We start from the raw sequence: 10124 nt of genomic DNA, 5'->3' as shown, positions 1-10124 counted from the left end.
GTAAAGTGTAGGGTAATTATTCCCGAATGGAGTCTGACCAGGTTACCCGGTAGTAGTGGGTGAGCCTTGTTTCGAGTCCCGGTTGGGGGACTTTAGGACGAGTTAAGTTCTGTATCCATAGACGTTGGACGCATTAAACCCATTCGTAGTTAGGACGAGTTACTCGTCCTTACTCAAAATAGGATTAATCAAAGCGTTTCGTAAAATCGGCTGCAGGACACGATTATTGCTGCGTCCTTCGGAAGGGACGTAAAGCCGCGTATTTCCCGTGTGTTGTGTAATGCACGTAAAAGAACCCGGTGCACTTCCAAACAGACAAGGGGTGTTCCTGGTTTGATTGGCTGAATATTGTGCCCCAGCACCTTGTAAACCAATACTGTTGTTATGTATAGAAATTAGTCCCATTTCAAAAACGTAGCTCCACAATACCTTTCAGGAAAAAAATTAAAGTTAAAGCGCCTTAAGCGTCTCTGAGAGACGAAAAATGAGCGCTATATACAAGAAACCACAAGTAGTACTAAGAATGGAAATATATTTGATTTGCTTTCAAGAACAATAAAATCGAACAATTGTTTATACTTTGTGTGCTGCACCGGAAGGGATTTCATGGAAATCACTGGACCCAAAGCTATTGCGTCAGTCATGGCCTTGGCGTACTGATAACTCAATATTAGTAATGAGGTGATCTTTCAACAGCCTCTTCAATACGGAGTAAAGGCCTCTTCAACTTTCAGGTCACGAACCCAGGTTTTTTTTAAGTGACTTGAAAACTCTATGACGCGCTTACTGATCGAGCGGGAAAAGGAGAAGATCTGGATGTGGATATTCAACGTTCTTGTTAAAGCCAAACTGTGGGGCCTATATATTTCGATAAGGGGTGGGGGATGGCCTGGCTACTAGCAAGTTTCTATAAATTGTGAACTGTAAAGATGTAATCACCACTTTGCATTTGAATTTGGTTCAATTCAATATTCAAAAATGTAAAATACACAACGTGCCTTACAAATAGTGTATTGTTAAGCCCAAATATCAACCCTCTTGGAGGGTGATAGCATTGTTGACTTAAAAAAGAGTGGAAATCGCGCTTAGGGACATGTTTGATTTCTATGTGTTATGCGCTATATAAGAATGGTTAATTATTATTAGTATTATTATTTGATATATTTACTGATTCCTTTTTAACAAGGAGGCGGGGCTCATGCCCCATATACCTGCTCATGAATTCCGGCACAGATCGCCTCCACCAGGTCATGAACGGTAAATGTCATCAAAACACGCCCAAACCTGTGTTACGGTAGGGACCATTACCACTCACCAATAGGTACATGTACAACATTGGATTTGTCAACATAGACTTATACTTTTTAAACTTTCACATAAACAACAAGACAAAACAAACCCAGAAAGTTTGATGGCCTATATTGCTGATTGTACAATGTCTTTTCGACGTGCCCTCAACTGGAGTTGAAGCCGGCACTCGAACACAATATACGAAATATTGCAAACTCATTTTATACTGAGGTCAAGTAGTATTTCTGTTCTTTCACGAGACATTGTCTGGGCTGATATGGGGCAGACGTCCCATGTTGACGCTACAACTCTAGTACCGTCTTCAAGCAATAAATCCTGGCCAAGCGGGGGAGAGGGGACGGCCCGGTTCATAAAAATGTAGGTCGTTGGGGTTGGGGTACTACTAAGTCAGCGTGTATTATAATAACAGTGGATGGGGATTTGTTAGGTTTCTATAAACAGAAATCAAAATGGGAAAAGGCTCAGTTTAAAATGAACTGCCATTTCAACATGGACCGCCCTAATCTGATTTTTTAAACTCGTTTGAACAAAATAATACAATGAGTAATTTGAAAATAATTTTAGTCTCTACCGACGAAGACTAGAACTAAACTGGGCTAAACTTGGAGAACAAAAACCGGCTCGTTTCATTGCAACAACAACTAGATTATTAAGGTTTACCAATAGTTTTTACAGGTTGTACATGGGTCAATCCAGGTCGGACCAACGCACTTTTTTACCTCATGTCTTCCGATTTTGATAAAAATTGCTGTGATTGTAGGTCCTTATGAGCAATGAATGCACAGTCATTTTTAGCCCGATCGGACTTACCATGTGGTCAGGGCAGAAACCATTAAAATCTGACATTTTTAGGGTAAAATACCACCTTTTTGGTAAAAATATGTCATAACCATGTCAATTCTCATCACATATATGCAAATTTGGTATTAACATGATGAGAATTGCATGCTCAAATCGGTTCTTTTGTCAAAAATAAATTTTCTGAAATGTAGGTCACTGTAATCTTTAATATGTTATCGTGACCTTTGACCCAGTTTTTGAAATAATGTATCATTCCAAAAATCAATGAAATAAAAATATCTTGATAGAGCATGTCTTCCTCTATCAGAATCCACTAAGAAACAGTTGGGCTCTTCAAAAGTTACAACTTTATGACTATTTTTGTACAAGTACCGTGATCTTTAATATGTTATCGTGACCTTTGACCCAATTTGTGAAACAATGCATCATTCCAAAAATCAACAAAATTAAAATCACTTGATAGAACATGTTTTCCTCTATCACAATCAACCAAGAAACAACTGGGCTCTTCAAAATTTACAATGGAAAGTCCGATCCGGCTGAAAATTTGTTTGAATTCATTGCTCATTAGGTCCTACAAGCACAGCAATTTTTATCAAAATCGGAAGACATGAGGTAAAAAAGTGCGTTGGTCTGACATGGAATGACCCACATGCTGGTTACTCGCGGTTTACCAATAAGTTACCCATGGTTTACCTATATGGGTTACCCGTAGTGTATGTATTGTTCACCTTTGGTTTACCTTATGGATGGGTTTACCAAATTATTGTTTATCATTGTTTACATGGTTTTCTCTATGGATAAGGTTTACCAATGGTTTACCTATATGGTTTACCCGAACGATTACACTAACTAGGCCTACCACTTAGTTCTACATTTACTAGGCCTGCCACTTAGTTCTACATCTTGGTAAAAATTCAATTGGTTACTCTAGTTGGTGCTCTAGAATTGCAAGGGTCGTGGGTTCGAATCCCAGCCGAGTGCTGTACCTGTGAATTTTGTTCACAGCGCTCGGGAAAGTACTGAGTATACAGTGCTAACAACATCGGAGCATATTAATAGGTAAAACTAAACGGTTAAAGGACAAAAAAACACGATGTCAACAGATTTCCATTTAAACTTATACAGTTTGAAGATACTGATAGTAGAAAGCTTCCCTGAAAATATTACTTGCTGAGGTGCTGTAGTTTTTCAGAAATGAGTAAAACAATGTAATGAAAATATTTTCGTCTCGGTGATCATGAGACGAATAATTATTTTAGCGTGTTAAAATGTATTTTCATGACGTTTTTTAACTCATTTCTCAAAAAAACAGCAACTCAGCAACTAATATTTTAAGGTAATCTTTCTACTACAATTATCTTCAAACGGTGCAAATTTAATGCAAATCTGTGGACATCGTGTTTTGTGTTACAAACAGTACCCAAATCCTTTAAAGGCAGTGGACACTATTGGTAACTACTCAAAATAACTATTAGCATAAAACCTTAATTGGAAACGAGTAATGGGGAGCTGTTGATAATATAAAACATTGTGAAAAACGGCTATCTCTGAAGTAAAGTAGTTTTTGAGAAAGAAATAATTTTCCACCAATTTGATTTCGAGACCTCAGATTTAGAATTTGAGGTCTCGAAATCAACCATCTGAAAGCACACAGCTTCGTGTGACAAGGGTGTTTTTTCTTTCATTATTATCTCGCAACTTTGATGACCAATTGAGCTCAAATTTTCACAGGTTTGTTACTTTATGCATATGTTGAAATACACCAAGTGAGAAGACAGGTCTTTGACAATAACCAATAGTGTCGAGTGTCTTTAAGATGACTTTACAATCAAGTAGTCTGAAGGCAAAGACACCCTTGAATGCAAATATTGACTAACTAAATCTGATAAGATCCCGTACCAAACTAATTAAATGATTCGCTTAACCAGAATCAAGGCTGAAGTAATGCATATTGAACATGCGCCCACACATAACCCACATGCATTATTGATAAAGGACATCGTGACAGTGCAATTTGTCCGGACTCGTCAGTGTGAAGACGTAGTGTCGGAAGATGTCAAGCTGTAGTGTTAAGACAAAAGAAAAAGGATTCGGTATCGGAAAATAAATTGATTAAAATCTCTTAAAGCCATTATACACTTTCGGAACAGAAAACAAATTAAAAGTTCACAAATAACTTACAGGGTTTACAGAAGGTAATGGTGAAAGACTTCTCTTGAAATATTATTCCATGAAATGCTTTACTTTTTGAGAAAACATTAAAACAATTATCAATTCTCGATATCGAGAATTACGGATTTATTGTAAACACATGTCATGACACGGCGAAACATGCGGAAACAAGGGTGGGTTTTTTCTCCCGACTCCGATGACCGATTGAGCCTAAATTTTCACAGGTTTGTTATTTTATATATAAGTTGTGATACACGAAGTCTGGGCCTTTGGATAATACTGTTTTTCCGAAAGTGTCCAATGGCTTTAAAGGCACTGGACACGGGTAACGAGCAATGGAGAGCTGTTGATACAAAACATTTTGAGAAACGGCTCCTCTAAAGTAACGTAGTTTTTGAGAAACAGGTAACTTCTCACTCAACTGAAGCCTTTCTTAGTATCAGAAAGCACACAAATTTGTGCAACTTGAGTGTTTTTTCCTTTGTTATTCTTAAGCAACTTCGATGACAATTGAGTCAAAATTTTCACAGATTTGTTATTTGATGCATATGTTATTTTGTCCATCAAATTGGACAGGAGAACTTAAAGACACCCCAATCACCCACAAACAAAGTCACATTGCTTATTTTGATTGCTACAATCGATTGCTACATCTGATTCGATGGCTTTTCTACAGTTTGGTTTGTGGCGCATTGACTGAATGAAATGTACTAAAAATACAAGCAACAAAAACAACCACAACATAACTTTAATTTCCCTTCTATATCCAAGCTATATACTTATACTTTACCAAAAGCCCCCCCCCCCCCTACGCCCTTCTTTACGTCAACTAGACCGGCAGTAATCTTGCCTAATAATGGTAGGGCAATGCCCGCATCCTCCTGTCTGAGATTGTTCCAAGCATGTTCCAAGAGACCCAACAAGTCTTATTGATGAAGGACACCCATCTATATGTGTACTGTATCAATATGGATAGTGTCCTTTCTCTATGGTTTAACTGTCTATGTATAGATCAGAAATAAGATTCGATTGTGTGAATTAAGCATGGTAGCGTTCCGCACAGTAAATTTCATCCAATCTATGCCTGGGGGGGGGGGGGGGGTTGTTTTCTCCAAAGACTAGACTGTGCACCTGTTGACATGGGAGGCAGTTGGGGTTGACACGGGTTACTAGACGATGCACGCACGTTCCAGATTAATGGGAATGGACTACAGTAATAACCATTTTCTAAGAAATTGTCATTTAAATTGTGCATTTATATCCGAGCTGAACCCACGTACTAATTACACTTCATATCCACGCTGGAAATCTTGTTTTTATTATTTTTTTTTTTGGATTATTCTTCGTCCTTCCCTCCTTTTGTTAATAAATACAGAAAGTATACCATGACACTTTTGTCATCATCAGATTTGCTGCTAAAAATCCCTATCGACTGAGTTACAGCCAATGGCTAAACGTGTTTTGAATGTGGGGAGTTCAAAAGTACACTAACCGATGAGTAGACCTATGGGAAAAGATATGAACATCTACACTGAATGGAACAATTACTGTATAGCCAATAACTGAAGATTGTACGGAAAACCAAAACAGAAACGGGACTCACAGACGTGTCAAAGCCCGGGCAAGAGACTCGGATCACCCATCTGCTCACCGAGGGCTGCTGCCCTCTCCAACATCTAACTAAAGAAAATGATGGCACTGCACCGCGAGATGCAGCCAAAATACACGTTTTTGGGTGACTTTGGGGGGGGGGGGAGACTTTAAGTCTCCCTAAAAGAACTTGGAAATTCTCGAAGAAAGAGAAAGATGAAGAGAGATAAGGGAAAAATCCCAGACAGGTAAGAGTCAACTTGCGAAGATGCTGATTTTCTAGCCAAAGAATTTGTCTATTCTCTTTCGACAAGGAACATTTTAAAGACACTAGGTTTGATTTTGACCTATTTGACCCGAAATCTTACAATTAAATTCTAATTAGATATTATTTAAAGATGTTAGAAAGATACGAGTCAATCGGCTATTATGTACAATTTTGCAGGATCCATTGTATACATAGCATCACAAGTTTTTGTGAGACCTTCGTTTTGAAACACTATATCAGGTTGGCTCAGTGGTATTTTCCCTGCCTTTCACCTCTACGGACCATGGTTCGAATCCCACCTCAGACCGAAGCATTCAGGTTGGCTCAGTGGTATTTTCCCTGCCTTTCACCTCTACGGACCATGGTTCGAATGCCACCTCAGACCGAAGCATTCAGGTTGGCTCAGTGGTATTTTCCCTACCTTTCACCTCTACGGACCATGGTTCGAATGCCACCTCAGACCGAAGCATTCAGGTTGGCTCAGTGGTATTTTCCCTACCTTTCACCTCTACGGACCATGGTTCGAATGCCACCTCAGACCGAAGCATTCAGGTTGGCTCAGTGGTATTTTCCCTGCCTTTCACCTCTACGGACCATGGTTCGAATCCCACCTCAGACCGAAGCATTCAGGTTGGCTCAGTGGTTTCTTTCCCTGCCTTTCACCTCTACGGACCATGGTTCGAATCCCACCTCAGACCGAAGCATTCAGGTTGGCTCAGTGGTATTTTCCCTGCCTTTCACCTCTACGGACCATGGTTCGAATGCCACCTCAGACCGAAGCATTCAGGTTGGCTCAGTGGTATTTTCCCTGCCTTTCACCTTTGCGTACCCTGGTTAGAATGCCACCTCAGACCGAAGCATTCAGGTTGGCTCAGTGGTATTTTCCCTGCCTTTCACCTCTACGGACCATGGTTCGAATGCCACCTCAGACCGAAGCATTCAGGTTGGCTCAGTGGTATTTTCCCTGCCTTTCACCTTTGCGTACCCTGGTTAGAATGCCACCTCAGACCGAAGCATTCAGGTTGGCTCAGTGGTATTTTCCCTGCCTTTCACCTTTGCGTACCCTGGTTAGAATGCCACCTCAGACCGAAGCATTCAGGTTGGCTCAGTGGTATTTTCCCTGCCTTTCACCTCTACGGACCATGGTTCGAATCCCACCTCAGACCGAAGCATTCAGGTTGGCTCAGTGGTATTTTCCCTGCCTTTCACCTCTACGGACCATGGTTCGAATGCCACCTCAGACCGAAGCATTCAGGTTGGCTCAGTGGTATTTTCCCTGCCTTTCACCTCTACGGACCATGGTTCGAATCCCACCTCAGACCGAAGCATTCAGGTTGAATCAGTGGTATTTTCCCTGCCTTTCACCTCTGCGGACCATGGTTCGAATGCCACCTCAGACCGAAGCATTCAGGTTGGCTCAGTGGTATTTTCCCTGCCTTTCACCTCTACGGACCATGGTTCGAATGCCACCTCAGACCGAAGCATTCAGGTTGGCTCAGTGGTATTTTCCCTGCCTTTCACCTCTACGGACCATGGTTCGAATGCCACCTCAGACCGAAGCATTCAGGTTGGCTCAGTGGTATTTTCCCTGCCTTTCACCTCTACGGACCATGGTTCGAATCCCACCTCAGACCGAAACATTCAGGTTGGCTCAGTGGTATTTTCCCTGCCTTTCACCTTTGCGTACCCTGGTTCGAATGCCACCTCAGACCGAAGCATTCAGGTTGGCTCAGTGGTATTTTCCCTGCCTTTCACCTCTACGGACCATGGTTCGAATCCCACCTCAGACCGAAGCATTCAGGTTGGCTCAGTGGTATTTTCCCTGCCTTTCACCTCTACGGACCATGGTTCGAATCCCACCTCAGACCGAAGCATTCAGGTTGGCTCAGTGGTATTTTCCCTGCCTTTCACCTCTACGGACCATGGTTCGAATGCCACCTCAGACCGAAGCATTCAGGTTGGCTCAGTGGTATTTTCCCTGCCTTTCACCTTTGCGTACCCTGGTTAGAATGCCACCTCAGACCGAAGCATTCAGGTTGGCTCAGTGGTATTTTCCCTGCCTTTCACCTCTACGGACCATGGTTCGAATGCCACCTCAGACCGAAGCATTCAGGTTGGCTCAGTGGTATTTTCCCTGCCTTTCACCTCTACGGACCATGGTTCGAATGCCACCTCAGACCGAAGCATTCAGGTTGGCTCAGTGGTATTTTCCCTGCCTTTCACCTCTACGGACCATGGTTCGAATCCCACCTCAGACCGAAGCATTCAGGTTGGCTCAGTGGTATTTTCCCTGCCTTTCACCTCTACGGACCATGGTTAGAATGCCACCTCAGACCGAAGCATTCAGGTTGGCTCAGTGGTATTTTCCCTGCCTTTCACCTCTACGGACCATGGTTCGAATGCCACCTCAGACCGAAGCATTCAGGTTGGCTCAGTGGTATTTTCCCTGCCTTTCACCTCTACGGACCATGGTTCGAATGCCACCTCAGACCGAAGCATTCAGGTTGGCTCAGTGGTATTTTCCCTGCCTTTCACCTTTGCGTACCCTGGTTAGAATGCCACCTCAGACCGAAGCATTCAGGTTGGCTCAGTGGTATTTTCCCTGCCTTTCACCTCTACGGACCATGGTTCGAATGCCACCTCAGACCGAAGCATTCAGGTTGGCTCAGTGGTATTTTCCCTGCCTTTCACCTCTACGGACCATGGTTCGAATGCCACCTCAGACCGAAGCATTCAGGTTGGCTCAGTGGTATTTTCCCTGCCTTTCACCTTTGTGGACCCTGGTTCGAATGCCACCTCAGACCGAAGCATTCAGGTTGGCTCAGTGGTATTTTCCCTACCTTTCACCTCTGCAGACCATGGTTCGAATGCCACCTCAGACCGAAGCATTCAGGTTGGCTCAGTGGTATTTTCCCTGCCTTTCACCTCTACGGACCCTGGTTCGAATGCCACCTCAGACCGAAGCATTCAGGTTGGCTCAGTGGTATTTTCCCTGCCTTTCACCTCTACGGACCATGGTTCGAATCCCACCTCAGACCGAAACATTCAGGTTGGCTCAGTGGTATTTTCCCTGCCTTTCACCTCTACGGACCATGGTTCGAATCCCACCTCAGACCGAAGCATTCAGGTTGGCTCAGTGGTATTTTCCCTGCCTTTCACCTCTGCGGACCATGGTTCGAATGCCACCTCAGACCGAAGCATTCAGGTTGGCTCAGTGGTATTTTCCCTACCTTTCACCTCTGCAGACCATGGTTCGAATGCCACCTCAGACCGAAGCATTCAGGTTGGCTCAGTGGTATTTTCCCTGCCTTTCACCTCTACGGACCCTGGTTCGAATGCCACCTCAGACCGAAGCATTCAGGTTGGCTCAGTGGTATTTTCCCTGCCTTTCACCTCTACGGACCATGGTTCGAATCCCACCTCAGACCGAAACATTCAGGTTGGCTCAGTGGTATTTTCCCTGCCTTTCACCTTTGCGTACCCTGGTTCGAATGCCACCTCAGACCGAAGCATTCAGGTTGGCTCAGTGGTATTTTCCCTGCCTTTCACCTCTGCGGACCATGGTTCGAATGCCACCTCAGACAGAAGCATTCAGGTTGGCTCAGTGGTATTTTCCCTACCTTTCACCTCTGCGGACCATGGTTCGAATGCCACCTCAGACCGAAGCATTCAGGTTGGCTCAGTGGTATTTTCCCTGCCTTTCACCTCTGCGGACCATGGTTCGAATGCCACCTCAGACCGAAGCATTCAGGTTGGCTCAGTGGTATTTTCCCTACCTTTCACCTCTGCGGACCATGGTTCGAATGCCACCTCAGACCGAAACATTCAGGTTGGCTCAGTGGTATTTTCCCTGCCTTTCACCTTTGCGTACCCTGGTTCGAATGCCACCTCAGACCGAAGCCTAACATGTGGATTGTGTTTTCAGTCCCCACCCGATTGCGGGTTTCCCCTATTTGAGTTGGGTTTTCCTACCACAAAT

The sequence above is a fragment of the Asterias rubens genome, chromosome 7 (genome assembly GCF_902459465.1).
Source record: "Asterias rubens chromosome 7, eAstRub1.3, whole genome shotgun sequence".
NCBI classification, from domain to species: Eukaryota; Metazoa; Echinodermata; class Asteroidea; order Forcipulatida; family Asteriidae; genus Asterias; species Asterias rubens.
Note: the sequence above shows the minus strand (reverse complement) of the source record.